Consider the following 16,457-nt stretch of genomic DNA (forward strand, 5'->3'; position numbering starts at 1 on the left):
AGCAGCTGATTCCCACAAGGAGACGTGCTTCTGGAGATCGATTCTGACATGTCGCACATGACTGAGATCCAATTTTCTTCCGTACACTGTAGTGCGACATCAGTTGTGGCGTCACTTCATATGGCAGTTCAGAAACACGTGCCGTTCTTATTCGAATGCCCGCTGCCTACATTTAGATTGCCAGCGGAGTGAAGAAACTTATAAGGTCCACCTGACGACTGAATGAGGCGGTCACAGCAGTTGTCATTTACTTAGACGACACTTGCTACTATCGAAAGATGAGTGTCAACCATTTCGAGAGGATCGACTTTCACCACTTCCTTCAAAAAGTTTCAACTTCAAGCGCTTTTGGTCAAGCAAACAAGTTTTCAGATGTGAGCTTCACAGACGATTTCGCCCGCCGCGATGGGCGAGCGGTTCTAGGCGCTTCAGTCTGCAACCACGTGACTGCTACGGTCGCAGGTTCGAATCCTGCCTCGGGCATGGATGTGTGTGATGCCCTTCGGTTAGTTAGGTTTAAGTAGTTCTAAGTTCTACGGGACTGATGACCTCCAATGTTAAGTTCCGTGGTGCTCAGGGCCATTTGAACCATTTTGAACAGTCGATTTTCATAGAGAGTCAGCCAAGTCAACGTCGTCTGTTTAGTCTAAGCGCTCCGCTGCTGAACCACTGCACTCCTCTCTGCTGCTTGTCGCGTCTAGGACGTAAGTAACGGGTCATCGCCGCACAGCCTCTCGAGCCCAACTGCCCAACTGAGCTCAGGAGCCATCCTCACAGCTTTACTTCTGCCGGTAGCTCGTCTCCTCGTTTCCTACCTTCTAACCTTCACAGTAACTCTCCTCCGAAACTTGCAAGAAGATTATCACTCCTGGAAGAAAGTGTGTGCCGGAAGAGCACTTGCCAGTGTAAGACAAAGTTCCCAAGTTCGATCCAGCACACAGTCTGAATCTGCCAGGAAGTAGCATATATCAGCGCACACTCAGCTGTAATGTGAAAATTTCTCTCTGTATTAGTCTTGATGCTAATATACTCAGTCGCTGTTATTAAAAGTTAGATGATTTCAAACTGATAATCAGTAACATATCTATTTAAGCCTTTAACAACAACTATTTTCTAAATTAACGTTGAGAGTAAAACAGGGCTTTATACTTTATATTGTTTCTCTAACACAATAAGACTTTATATTTTATGCTTGAAAATGTCAAAAATACCGAAACTGCTATGCAAAATGAAAACAACTACCTGTAATAGCGAGTATGACGTCATATTAAAAAGTTTGTCAACTTGTTATTCAAAGACTAACTCACACTCTCCTTCGCATAACATTTTGTAATGAACGGTGTGATGTATAATATGATGCAGTAGTACTGGCGCAACGTAAGTTCATTTAGTTCGGGTACGTACCTGAACGCAGAAGTTGTAAACGCCTTATGACATTGTTGGTTGGGATGTCCAAGGAACTGGTTTCAGACACCTATTGAAAAGCGCACACTAGTCACTTTCCTTGCGGATATGTGACAGTTTTGTCGTGTGGGTACTTTTAGTGTTGGTGAGTGTAATAGATGTACACGTAGCGTAGCATGTGTTCGTGTGGTATGATGATGATGACGATGACAATGAAGATGAAGTATGACATCCAGCGCTGATACGCAGCCTACTCATCTGGAATAGCACCAAGGCGGCCGGCCGCCGGAGTTAACGCTCCATCCGATGGACAGATCACTGTCAGCAGCGTCGCTTTCCCTCGCTTCGTGAGACGCTGCGGAGGGGTTTGCAACGCAGTGCAGGACGCTGGCGCGGGACGTGTGGTCAGAAGCTGCCCCCCCCCCCCCCCAACCACCACCCCCCGCGTCACAACCCCTTGCCGGCCAAACACTGCCAATACAAATTTCATCAGCAGCAGGATTCGGTTCGGCTTACCCCCGAGAGGAGCGACACCGCACGTTAGCTAACGACCTCCGCTAATGCACAATGACCACAGTCTCCTTCAGAAAATGCATTTCCTTTATCAATAAATTAGTTGCCGAGCGCATCTCCCTCGACTTGTTCACCTGCAGCTCTTGCAGAGCGTCAGCTTTTGGAGGGACCGACAAAATGGAGCGCTCAACGGCTATTGTCGGCACGTTTGTGTCTTGTGATGGTTGCTGAAGCGCCATTTTTGGTCGCTCTGTCACCTACGGCTATCCAGTTTATTGTTCAGTGACACATTTCGAGTGAGGCACGTGACTTTCTCAAAAATCACTTTACACCCTACCGTGGTCTTATGTTTCTCTATTCATTTCTAACATAATAGTTCTTCATAGAGTATTAGAATGGACCGGTAAAAACCTGTGTGTCACCGGAGAAAATTTCTGAGTTCACTCAGAAAAAAAAGCGCTGCCGAATAAATTGATAATGTTAATTGACGTCACGTAGAGACTGGCCACTCCCGGTTTCGAGCACCGACTGCCATCATGTACGTCTGCTAGAAATTAGTGGGGACACAGCGTGAAAAATGAAACAAGTGGCTGCGAAAATTGATTTATTGGTGCGTCACTTGTCACTGGATGAAATATCGAGTCGAGTTTTTTTCGTCGCGTCAGCGGCAGCGAACTGACCAAGCATCGAAATGATAATAAAATTAAAAAAACCGTACTGGGGAGAAAGGTGATGGGCGGCTGGAGGAATGTCGTGAACGAAAACAACAAAGGGAAAAAAGTAAGTGGACTATTGTGCCTGACTGGATCGCGCACGACTGACTCAAACCTTATTCGGTTACCGTGTCCGTGTTCTTTTTATCCCTCATCTGTTTCGTGCGCGCTATCCAATACAAAAGTTTGCTTGCACGAATAATTCTCCACGTACTAGAATAACTTCTACGTGTTCCACAAATACGCACACGTACTGTTCTCGCGCAGGGGCAATAACATTCGTTCCGCCAGTGTTCGTTTTTTCTTTATGCTGCTAACGATCTGCCGAGAACGGCAAGACCCGCTAGAAGACTACAGGTAAACACTCCGGCAGCCGTTGCGCAGGAAACATACACTGTGGTTTATTTCCGTCTACCTCGCAACCTAAATATACTCCAGCCATATAATAACAAACGAATTCTATACCCGCGCTCAAAAATGCGTAAGGAATTTACAGAAATTATAATGAATGACTAGCAGCGATGTGACCGAAACTCGTTCAGCAAACACACCACAGTGATGTAACGCAATAACACATTTTAGGAATCCAGCAATCTGATTGAACGTTTTCATATGGCATTTGAAATTTATTCATGACGAACTGCTGACATTACCGAAATCCATTCATATTCAGAGCTGTACACAATATCTATTAGCATAAATTAGTGGCACGTTTACATACAAATTGTCAGTCTCTGTGGCGAACGAATCTTAGCTGTCTTATATGATTCACGCACATAATTTCGTGTGACGGAGCTTCAAAACAAAGCCGAAAATTCCAATTGGGTTTAATTAAACTCTAGGGCACATTAAAAACAGTAGCAGAACGCAACGGGAAGGCTTACGCAATCTTTCTTCTGTGATGGTTATCTTCCGAACAATAAGCAATCTTCTGGCTGAACGTCTCAGGGGGTGATAGTGAATACAAACTTCTAGAAATTGTAGAAGGTAGTAAGCACGTAACATTTTGAATAGGAATCCACGTCCGGGAACTTACGCTTTTCGTTCTACGACGACTTCAATTTAGACGTTTAACTTACCCACTTCTGCTTGAGAAACTGAATTAAGCATAACGCACTACAATTATAAGGTAACATTTCGAAAGGAAAAATAACGAAACATCTGTTTATCACTCAAGGGCATTTATTAGTACTAACACTTAAACTTAACAGAAGAGTACCAATGCATTTCAACAGCTGCTCGATATGGCGACAATCAACGTTGTCGCAGACATTGTACACGTCATCCTGTCCTCACTACTGCTTACCAGGACAAGCAACTTCGACACTTTTCTCTTTCCCTCTGCACACGTGGACGCATTACACATCTGAAATGAAACCGTCATAGAACGGAAACGGTTAAGTGGTAAGTAAAAACTTTTGGAATCTGTACCTTCTAACGATATTACAGTAATATGTTAACTATACTTGCCAGCCTACAAGAGATGGCGAAAGGGACAATTCTGACATTCCTGCGACATGCGAAACCTCCGCAAAGAGCAGCGTAACACAGTCCCCTCTATATGCAGGGCTGTGCGAATCTCATGCAGGCGTGTGTCAAATGATTGTATTAACTTTGAAAACCGTAACAGAGTACGGGTATTGCCTATATATATTCAGTTTGTGTAGCATTGCGAATTTCTGATGTGTTAGAGGCTGAACTTGACCAGTACCCTGGTTTATTAACAGACGCACTGCAACAGATAAACTAGTTCGTAGCCTGCCATGCATGGTGGAAGTCCACTAGAACCCGAAAGACAGCAAGATAGTTCAAGGAAAATAGTCAGGTATGCAAAGTCAAGGCGTCGTCAGAAGCCACTAAATCCGCCAGGGTAGCAATCCAATACGTATCCGAGTCCACAGGCTACAGTAAGTTTGCGAGGTCAGTTCAGACGACATGATTGACTGCTGAAAGATCCGGGGCGGCCTTGCAGAGCCAATACGGATCCCAAACGCTGAACGTGCTCCTGGCTGGGAGCGACTACCAGCGGTGGCTGTCGTGTACAAGGTGCGGCTGAAAATGGACGTGGCTGAGTACTAATATAACGGAAACAAGATCTACGAACGATGTGTTCTTTTTTTTTTTTTTTTTTTTTTTTTTTTTTTTTTTTTTTTTTTTTTTTTTTTTTGGGTCATCAGTCTACTGACTTGTTCGATGCGGCCCGCCACTAATTCCTTTCCTGTGCTAACTTCTTCATCTCAGAGTAGCACTTGCAACCTACGTCCTCAATTATTTGCTTGACGTATTCCAATTTCTGTCTTCCTCTACACTTTTTGCCCTCTACAGCTCCCTCTAGTACCATGGAAGTCATTCTCTCATGTCTTAACAGATGTCCTATCATCCTGTCCCTTCTCCTTTTCAGTGTTTTCCACATATTCCTTTCCTCTCCGATTCTGCGTAGAACCTCCTCATTCCTTACCTTATCAGTCCACCTAATGTTCAACATTCGTCTATAGCAGCACATCTCAAATGCTTCGATTCTCTTCTGTTCCGGTTTTCCCACAGTCCATCTTTCACTACCACACAATGCTGTACTCCAGACGTACATCCTCAGAAATTTCTTCCTCAAATTAAGGCCGGCATTTGATATTAGTAGACTTCTCTTGGCCAGAAATGCCTTTTTCGCCATTGCGAGTCTGCTTTTGACGTCCTCCTAGCTCCGTCCGTCATTGGTTATTTTACTGCCTACGTAGAAGAATTCCTTAACTTCATTGACTTCGTGACCATCAATCCTGATGTTAAGTTTCTCGCTGTTCTCATTTCTACTACTTCTCATTACCTTCGTCTTTCACCGATTTCCTCTCAAACCATACTGTGTACTCATTAGACTGTTCATTCCGTTCAGCAGATCATTTAATTCTTCTTCACTTTCACTCAGGGTAGCAATGTCATCAGCGAATCGTATCATTGCTATACTTTCACCTTGTATTTTAATTCCACTCCAGGATCTTTCGTTTACTTCCATCATTGCTTCCTCGATGTACAGATTGAAGAGTAGGGGCGAAAGGCTACAGCCTTCTCTTACACCATTCTTAATACGAGCACTTCGTTCTTGATCGTCCACTCTTATTATTCCCTCTTGGTTGTTGTACATATTGCATATGACCCGTCTCTCCCTACAGCTTACCCCTACTTTTCTCAGAATCTCGAACAGCTTGCACCATTTTATACTGTCGAACGCTTTTTCCAGGTCGACAAATCTTATGAAAGTGTCTTGATTTTTCTTTAGCCTTGCTTCCATTATTAGCCGTAACGGCAGAATTGCCTCTCTCGTCCCTTTACTTTTCCTAAAGCCAAACTGATCGTCACCTAGCGCATTCTCAATTTTCTTTTCCATTCTTCTGTATATTATTCTTGTAAGCAGCTTCGATGCATGAGCTGTTAAGCTGATTGTGCGATAATTCTCGCACTTGTCAGCTCTTGCCGTCTTCGGAATTTTGTGGATGATGCTTTTCCGAAAGTCAGATGGTATATCGCCAGACTCATATATTCTACACACCAACGTGAATAGTCGTTTTGTTGCCACTTCCCCCAATGATTTTAGAAATTATGATGGAATGTTATCTATCCCTTCTGCGTTTTTTGACCGTAAGTCCTCCAAAGCTCTTTTAAATTCCGATTCTAATACTGGATCCCCTATCTCTTCTACACTCCTGGAAATGGAAAAAAGATCACATTGACACCGGTGTGTCAGACCCACCATACTTGCTCCGGACACTGCGAGAGGGCTGTACAAGCAATGATCACACGCACGGCACAGCGGACACACCAGGAACCGCGGTGTTGGCCGTCGAATGGCGCTAGCTGCGCAGCATTTGTGCACCGCCGCCGTCAGTGTCAGCCATAGTGATGGGCTAAACTGCGATTTTCCGATATCAGTGATTTCTGTGAATGCTACTTTTCAGTATCTGTTATTCTTAACTGTGATTTGTCGCAGTTAAGAGTCGCAGTTAAGGAACATAGTTCGTGTATCCCTCCGCCACTGCTATTTATGCGATTCCTGCTACTTCCGCGATTTCTGCTACTTCTGCGATTTCTGTGACTTCTGCTACTTCTGCGATTTCTGCTACTTCTGCGATTTCTGTGATTCCTGCGACTTACCACCGTATGAAAAAGTTACATCTGTCAACACAGAAAATTGCATCTCAACAAACCTGTCATTGGCAAGTATGTTTTACGTTTTTTCTTCCATTGGCTTTAATTTTGTATTAAAGAAACAACTATGAAAATATTAATAGTGTAATTAATATGTAAGTAGCGTACAGTACCGTAATAGTTCGTATTTAGAAAATGAATTCTAACATATTGTTATGTTCACAGGTACCTGAACTACATTTCAGTCACTCAGTAAAGTGATAACTCAAAATATCATTGTCAACAGATCTGAAGAAATTGCCACAGCGTCTTTAGACCGTTTTCGTCAGACGAGAGGTTAGTTTCTAAGCGTTTCGATGGACTTAATTACTTCAGTGAGATCGTTCTTGCAAATGTGATATTCATTATAGCAAATATTAGCAATCTACTCTGTCAACTATATTGCTAGTAATTAATGACAGCAAAAATTGTTTAATAATCCTTGTGTTTTTGCAGACACAGTTCTGACTCTGATTACTGGTTGCTGTACGTATCTATCCACATCAAGGCTGTTTTTGAGAGAGACTCTTGAAGATTCAAGACAGCTCTTAGACGATTTGCAGTTTAAAAGTGAAATAATTGTGAAATAAGTGTGCGAATGATTAAACTGTGTTTTATTGAAGTTGTTGTGCGATTTTAAAGGAATAATAAATGTCAAATACAGTGAGTGAATTATAAAAATCTCATTTTCCGCATGTTTAAGCCGTCCTATACCCATAATTTTCCGCCACTTACTTATTGGTAAACACTTGTTGGAGAGTGACATGCCGCCCCCCCCCCCCCCCCCTATCTCCACAATCTTGGTGTGACACTGACCTGTAACATGTCCCGAAGTCTAGAATATGCATTTTGAGGCTGTTGATATGAAAGTGGGAAGTACAGATCTTCCAGTTAAATCGGGAATAGCTTAAGTGCATTACTTGAAAGTAACACAGGAAAAGCTTACTTATGTAGGTGGTAGTAGTGTCGGCAAAAAGTTCTTGTGTGTGAAGTTGCCATGTAGAACACCAGGTGTAAAACTTTTCTCCCGAGTCTTGAACTGTATCGGAACAAAAGTGAGGCATTCATATGACTGTTTTCATTTCTCTACACTTATACAGATGTCTGAGTTGTGCTAACATTGCAAAGTCCTGTAGGCATGTGGAGTATTAACCAAAACTGTCATATTGGAAGCAGAATCAAACACATTTGTTACGTTACTTGATATTTTCAGGAGAAAAAGGGAATGTTGCTTCTTATTAATATAATACATTCAGAGTCACAGCAGTATTTGACCAATCATAACTGATGCTGAATGTGCATGTCGTCATATAATATGAAGGGCTTATTTCAATAGTGGTACAAGTCCATTAGCTCCACTTTTCTGTCTATAATGCTTCTGAAATTAGTGATCCAAACAAACATAAATAAAGGTTCATCTCTAGCAAGAAGCCATATGCTTGAATATTTCTGGTATCTCAAATGCAGATTTGTCAGCGCTCATTTAACTTTACGACTCTGTATCTCAAAATGAACAAAAATGCACTTGTACCACTATTGAAATAAGCCCTTCATATGCACACACAGTACATCGAACTCGTGAGGCACAAGGCTCTCATAACGAAGTACGTACGTCGGTCAACAGATGACACTAGGAAAAGTATGTTAACTGCGCTTTTTAGTTGCTACTTGCTACTCTTAGTTGCGATTTGTCACAGAAATCGCAGTTTGACTCGGTAGCGAATAGCGTAGTATGAACTTTGCTCAACAGATGGCAGTGCTAACTGCGGTTTTTAGTTGCTACTTGTGACTCTTAGTTGCGACTTGTCACGGAAATCGCAGTTAGACTTGATACCGCATCGCAGAGATGGACGTAGTACGAACTTTGGCCAACAGATGGCACTGTTAACCGCGCTTTCTCGTTGCTACTTGCGACTCTTAGTTGCGACTTGTCACGAAAATCGCAGTTAGACCCGATACCATATCGCAGAGATGGACGTAGTACGAACTTTGGCCAACGCCACTGTTAACCGCGCTTTTTAGTTGCTACTTGCGACTCTTAGTTGCGACTTGTCACTGAAATCGCAGAAAGCAGTGCTAAATTCGACCAATAGATGGCTCACGTCATTGAATATGAAATACTACTTGCGACTGCTAACTGTGACTGAAATCGCAGTTAGAGTCTGTAAAGTTGCTACTGTGATATCTGTGACTTCTCAGTCACTGTGATTTCTAACAGATACGCGATTTCCTGCCCACCACTAGTCAGCCAGTTTGCCGTGGCATACGGAGCTCCATCGCAGTCTTTAACACTGGTAGCATGCCGCGACAGCGTGGACGTGAACCGTATTTGCAGTTGACGGACTTTGAGCGAGGGCGTATAGTGGGCATGCGGGAGGCCGGGTGGACGTACCGCCGAATTGCTCAACACGTGGGGCGTGAGGTCTCCACAGTACATCGATGTTGTCGCCAGTGGTCGGCGGAAAGTGCACGTGCCCGCCGACCTGGGACCGGACCGCAGCGACGCACGGATGCACGCCAAGACAGTAGGATCCTACGCAGTGCCGTAGGGGACCGCACCGCCACTTCCCAGCAAATTAGGGACACTGTTGCTCCTGGGGTATCGGCGAGGACCATTCGCAACCGTCTCCATGAAGCTGGGCTACGGTCCCGCACACCGTTAGGCCGTCTTCCGCTCACGCCCCAACATCGTGCAGCCCGCCTCCAGTGGTGTCGCGACAGGCGTGAATGGAGGGACGAATGGAGACGTGTCGTCCTCAGCGATGAGAGTCGCTTCTGCCTTGGTGCCAATGATGGTCGTATGCGTGCTTGGCGCCGTGCAGGTGAGCGCCACAATCAGGACTGCATACGACCGAGGCACACAGGGCCAACACCCGGCATCATGGTGTGGGGAGCGATCTCCTACACTGGCCGTACACCACTCACTGGTGATCGTCGAGGGGACACTGAATAGTGCACGGTACATCCAATCCGTCATCGAACCCATCGTTCTACCATTCCTAGACCGGCAAGGGAACTTGCTGTTCCAACAGGACAATGCACGTCCGCATGTATCCCGTGCCACCCAACGTGCTCTAGAAGGTGTAAGTCAACTACCCTGGCCAGCAAGATCTCCGGATCTGTCTCCCATTGAGCATGTTTGGGACTGGATGAAGCGTCGTCTCACGCGGTCTGCACGTCCAGCACGAACGCTGGTCCAACTGAGGCGCCAGGTGGAAATGGCATGGCAAGCCGTTCCACAGGACTACATCCAGCATCTCTACGATCGTCTCCATGGGAGAATAGCAGCCTGCATTGCTGCGAAAGGTGGATATATACTGTACTAGTGCCGACATTGTGCATGCTCTGTTGCCTGTGGTTCTGTGATGTATCTGACCCCAGGAATGTGTCAATAAAGTTTCCCTTCCTGGGACAATGAATTCACGGTGTTCTTATTTCAATTTCCAGGAGTGTAAATCGACTACTGTTTCGTCTTCTATCACATCAGACAAATCTTCACCGTCATAGAGGATTTCGATGTATTCTTTCCAACTATCTGCTCTCTCCTCTGCATTTAACAGTGGAATTCCAGTTGCACTCTTAATGTTACCACCGTTGCTTTTAATGTCACCATAGGTTGTTTTGACTTTCCTGTATGCTGAGTCTGTCCTTCCGACAATCATATCTTTTTCGATGTCTTCACATTTTTCCTGCAGCCATTTCGTCTTAGCTTCCCTGCGCTTCCTATTTATTTCATTCCTCAGCGACTTGTATTTCTGTATTCCTGATTTTCCCGGAACATGTTTGTACTTCCTCCTTCCATCAATCAACTGAAGTATTTCTTCTGTTACCCATGGTTTCTTCGCAGCTACCTTCTTTGTACCTATGTTTTCCTTCCCAACTTCTGTGATGGCCCTTTTTAGAGATGTCCATTCCTCTTCAACTGTACTGCCTACTGCGCTATTCCTTATTGCTGTATCTATAGCGTTAGAGAACTTCAAACGTATCTCGTCATTCCTTAGTGCTTCCGTATCCCACTTCTTTGCGTATTGATTCTTTCTGACTAATGTCTTGAACTTCAGCCTACTCTTCATCAATACTATATTGTGATCTGAGTCTATATCTGCTCCTGGGTACGCCTTACAATCCAGTATCTGATTTCGGAATCTCTGTCTGACCATGATGTAATCTAATTGAAATCTTCCCGTATCTCCCGGCCTTTTCCAAGTATACCTCCTACTCTTGTGATTCGCTATTACTAGCTGAAACTTGTTACAGAACTCAATTAGTCTTTCCCCTCTTTCATTCCTAGTCCCAAGCCCATATTCTCCTGTAACCTTTTCTTCTACTCCTTCCCCTACAACTGCATTCCAGTCGCCCTTGACTATTAGATTTTCGTCTCCCTTTACATACTGCATTACCCTTTCAATATCCTCATACACTTTCTCTATCTGTTCATCTTCAGCTTGCGACGTCGGCATGTATACCTGAACTATCGTTGTCGGTGTTGGTCTGCTGTCGATTCTGATTAGAACGACCCTGTCACTGAACTGTTCACAGTAACACACCCTCTGCCCTACCTTCCTATTCATAACGAATCCTACACCTGTTATACCATTTTCTGCTGCTGTTGATATTACCCGATACTCATCTGACCAGAAATCCTTGTCTTCCTTCCACTTCACTTGACTTCACCGACCATACAGAACGTTTAAGAAACATTCTGGTTCATATCACTACGTCACCTCAGTGAGGAGGCCCAAATCACGATATGGAAAACACCTCCAAAACGTCACAGACCCACATCGTGCTTGAACCTGACCTAGGACATATTGGGTATCAAATAATCCATTCGGCCTTCGGTGCACTCGACGATCTGCGTCTTTTAAGTACAGGTAAAAACGTTACACATTGTATCACATTACGTTCCGCCAGTCACCTGAGGCTCATGTTGGATAATGTCTAGCGCACTGAAGATCCGTAGCTTTATGTGCCTTTGAGATCTGCAGCCTTTTGCGAGACTCCAAATGATAATTCCATGCAGTTCCCGTGGCAACGTTCTCTCGCTAACAGGTGGAAATGGGCATTCATTCCCTGCCTGCAACAATTCCTATCGGTTCTGGAAGCGATTTTGAATCACAAGGCCTCTCACTCAGGATCTTTTCCCGATAATAACTCTGGCGTCGTGCTTCGCGGCCACGTGTATTACCACGTGTGTTACTTGTTGGCTGGTGAACGCGATGAACAGTCTGCAGCGAAACATCAACAAATTCGGCAATTTCACTCACTATGGCAACGGGCACGAGCAACCACGATTGCCCCTTTCTGCCAGTCTGTCGCGTCCTTGTATTTTCCCTTGTTTATGTGCAATGTTCGCTTGAAACATAAATGTCTCAGTGGACGCTACTGCCTTGCGCTCAGGCAAAGGAAGTGCGCGCGCGGATGAGCATTGGACTCGATTGCTGCACCATCTGCAAAGACTTAAGTTCGGCTACGAGAAGCTGGATGTTCGTTCTACGATACTGCAGAAAGACTTGCCCGGTATGTAACCACTGTACATGATTGTTGGCAGCAGTGGTCATGGGAGTGTACGGTTGCAGGAAGGCTGGGCTCAGGATGGCCACCTGGCGTTACCGAAAGGGAGGACCATTGTGTTCGCCGTATGGCTCTGACGCATCGTACTACATCTGCAAAAGCAATCTGAGCAAAAATTGGCGCCACTGTGACACAATGAACTGTTACACATTAGTTACACGAGCTGCGACATGCTCGCGAATTGGATAGTGACCTGAATATAGAATAAATTTATTTCACGTCTATGGTCACAAATTTTTGTCGTCAGACTACCGGTTTCGGTCTATAAATTTCCCTTACTTCACGTCTATGGCCACAAAATTTTGACATCAGACTACCGGTTTCGGTCTATAATGACGATCTTCAGACCTGTTTTATAAAATAGGTCTGAAGATGGTCATTATAGACCGAATCCGGTAGTCTGCTGACAAAAATTTGTGACAATGGACTTGAAGTAAAGGAAACTTACAAATTGATTACTTCAAGGACTGCTGCCCTGGAGTGCGTTCTGCTGACTCCAAACTACCTCCATTTACATCTTCAGAAGTGTGAAGCGAGATCTCATTGGAGGGCAGCGTAAAGGCTTTTTGTCTTTTCTGATGAAAGATGGTTCTGCACCAGTGCCAGTGATTTCCGTGTCTTGGTAAGAGACCAACCTGTCTCCTTGCTAGACACTCTGGACGTTCACCTAGAGTTATGGTTTTAGGTGGGATTTCGTATAACAGCAGGAGCACTCTCGCGGGTATCCCATACTCCTTGACTGCGACTTGGTGCTTCAACATAGTGATTCGACTTGTTGTTGCTGTCACTCGTGAACAGCATTCCAGGGGTGTTTTCCAACAGGATAACGCTGGGTCACATACCGTCGTTGTAACGCGACATATTCTACAGAGTATCGACATATTGCCTAGCCCTGCTCGATCACCAGATATGTCTCCAATCGAGCACGTATGGAACATCACTGGGCAACAACCCCAGCGTCATGTAGAAGTAGCATTAACCGTTTTCGTGTTGACCGACCGCGCGTCGAATGCCCTCTCACAAACTGACATACTACACCTGTACAACACAATGCATGAACGTTTGCATGCTCTCATAGAACATTCTGGTAGTTACACCGGTTATTAATGTACCAGAATTTCTCATTTTCAATGGCTTATCTCGCGCTTCTACTAACCTGTGATCTTGTAATGTTAATCAGTTAAATATGTTACGTAGACAAATGTATAACCGTAATTTCGTTACTCTGTATTATATTTTGTTGTTGCCATACTCAGTTCTGCTCTTAACACTATAAAATATTTAACAGTAAAGGTTTCAGGAAGAGGGAAGACAATTTTCATCATTCACCTCGGTTTCAAATAGACGTGAGAAACTGTATAGTTCCTATTGCGCTGCTTCCAGTTAAAATTGGAGTATCATGAAGGTGGCATACGACAAACGTCAGATTGGCATGAAGTGTAACACATTCTTGTATATACAAGATGATCAAATTTTCAGTACAACCGAACAAAGTTGCCAGCGGAAACGTCATCTACATTTTGTATATTTAAAAAGATTGTTCTCATGTAGGAATCGCTAGAGAACGCCTGTTTGCGAGAAAGCGTGTTATGAGTTTTGTAACATGGAGACAGTTCTACAAACGAGAGTCGGAATTCGACAGCCACATGATGGCGGCGTATCGACACCGTGGTTTCTCGTCCCTAGATGATGATGCTCGCGTCAGTATGGATCCTGCGACTTTCAGACGAATACAGAATCGATAGGTCCAGGACGGCCGATATCGACGTCACACAGACTAACAGAGGCCCCCCTTGCGATTAGCTCCGAGAAGACATAAATGCCGTTCACTCTGTTGCGTACGGTCGTACAAACAAGTGATGTGCGTCGAGTCAGGAAGTGGCCCGAGTTGCGGCAAGACGAGTACTGACACTGGCGAAGCAGCACTGCAGCCTGTCACTACGGTAACAGCGGGAGGCCGGCCACGCCCCCTTTTCGTTTCTGCGCACAGCCTCACGAAGAACGTAGGCGTGTGGAGTGTCCGTGGCAAAGGAGGAGGAGGATATTGATTACGTCATCATTTTACACACCAAGCACCCTGTCTGAGGGTATGGGGTGACACTGGGTACACAACATGGTCGCATCTGGTTCCGATAGCCAGTTGTTTGGACAACACATGTCACATTTATGCCACAAATCGCTAGCCACGACGACGTATAAAGTCCAGTGCGCTGAAGTAGAGTTAACAGAAGCGCGCGTGCCTGTCAGCCAAGCTCAGCCTGGCGTGACGACCCGCCGGGTTGGAGCTGTTGTTACTGCCACATCTGACAGATACGTGTGCTAGATTTCCCATCTTGTATGATTGTAGTCCCAAGTACCTCGTGTATTCTTCTTACTATGCTGCGAGCACACAAGCATTGAAACTTCGTTGTTTGCTATTCCTGATGGCTTTCATCGCTAGCAGTGAACAGTGCTTTCATTTTTAGGTTTCCGAACCTTAATCGGCAAAAACGGAACACTCAGAGGATCACTCTGATGTCCGCTTGTCGGTATGTCTGTCTGTTGTCCGCCCGACTTGTTAAACTTTTTTTCTCATGAACGGGAGGACGTATCACGCTGTAATTTATGTCACATATTAAACTGTACAATCCCTTGCTGATGCAAAAAAGTGATGCTTCTAATTGAATGGAATCAATAGATACGGGCATTCATGTGATATATTTTGATAATCGCAAAGTCACTCATCAAAACCTACAGTTTACTTCCAGCTGACGTAGAATCACGAAATTTACTGATATGCAAGGTTTCACAGTGCAACAGAAGGAAAAAACTCCGAAAATGGTTAATTGGTAATTATATCTCACGAGATAAATTGTCATTTGTTACCAGGTTGTTTGTCTGTCTGCCTATCTGTCAAGACTCCTCTTATCAAAAGTAGGTGGACGTTCAAGTTGAAACTTATGTCACATATTAAGATTTATAGAACCTTGACGATATGAAAAAATAAAGCTTCTAAGTCAATGCAGTCGAAAGATACGGCTATTAACGTCACATGTTTTGATATTCGCAAACTGACTCATTAAAACCTATAGGGCACTCTCTTTTGACGTACGATTATGAGCTTTGGCAAGAAGAAAGGTTGTACAGTACCAGTTATGGAAAAAACTCAGGAAAGCTTTAACTTGCGATTATATCACACAGAAAAATATAATTTTGTCATTTGTTATCCGACTTCAAGTTTGAAACAATTCTCGGAAGTCTTGGTATCCCTCAGACTGATGCCTTGCCAGTATTATTCTCGAAACTCTTGGTATCCATGAGACAGAAATTTTGCCAGTGTCAATGTCAATATCAGGTAAAAATCGTCGAAACTCTCGATTTCCATAATGGATGAACTGTCTAAGTTACTTTATTTATTTATTTATGCCTGTAAACATTTCAGAAATTTTATACAAAGAATTTTTCCTGTAACAGGCAGCCTCTGTGTTTCATCCTGCAACCTGTTGCCCACGAGAGGCTACTTGTGGTCTGCTTGCGCAAGGGTCGCACTTCTGTCACGCTGAACGATTATCTTCAGACGTCACTGGCCCTACTGATGCAGGATCTTTTTCCGGCAGCAGTGATGTTGGAAATATGATGTTTTCACCGGATTCCTGATATTTATGGTACACTCGTGCAACGGTCGTATGGGAAAATTCGTCGCTACCTCAGAGATGCTGTGTCCCATCGCTTGTGCGCCGACTATAACACCACATTCAAACTTACTTAAATCCTGATAATCAGCCATTGTAGCAGCAGTAACAGATATAACAATTGTTTTATATTGTCTTACATAGTCGTTGGTAACCGCGCGCCATATTCTGTTTACATATCTCTGTATTTGAATACGCATGCCTATACCACTTTGTTTGCCGCTTCAGTGTATATTCACGGTGGAAAGAATTACAGTTCTGTCTTGTTGTTGCAGTACATAACTCGATGAGACTAACCGATTGCTGGAGCTTCTAGGCAAGCATGTCAAAGAGTCTGAGCAGTCTCCAGAGGACATCGTCCCATGTAACTACATATCCCATTGGAATTTTTTTTTTTCGAAGTGTTGTA

General features: G+C 44.2%; 2 long non-coding RNA genes across 2 annotated transcripts in view; one reads left to right on the forward strand and one right to left on the reverse strand.

Annotated features, from left to right (window-relative positions):
• The window catches only part of LOC126191175 (uncharacterized), a 346,171-nt gene that overhangs the window by 243,044 nt on the left and 86,670 nt on the right, over positions 1-16,457 (reverse strand). The window lies entirely within an intron of this gene.
• Positions 6,713-7,392, forward strand: LOC126191174 (uncharacterized). Its single transcript, XR_007538325.1, has 3 exons — positions 6,713-6,836; positions 6,990-7,100; positions 7,260-7,392. It is a non-coding gene; the product is annotated as an uncharacterized LOC126191174 (long non-coding RNA).

This window comes from Schistocerca cancellata, chromosome 6 (assembly GCF_023864275.1).
Source record: "Schistocerca cancellata isolate TAMUIC-IGC-003103 chromosome 6, iqSchCanc2.1, whole genome shotgun sequence".
In the NCBI taxonomy this organism is placed as follows: Eukaryota; Metazoa; Arthropoda; class Insecta; order Orthoptera; family Acrididae; genus Schistocerca; species Schistocerca cancellata.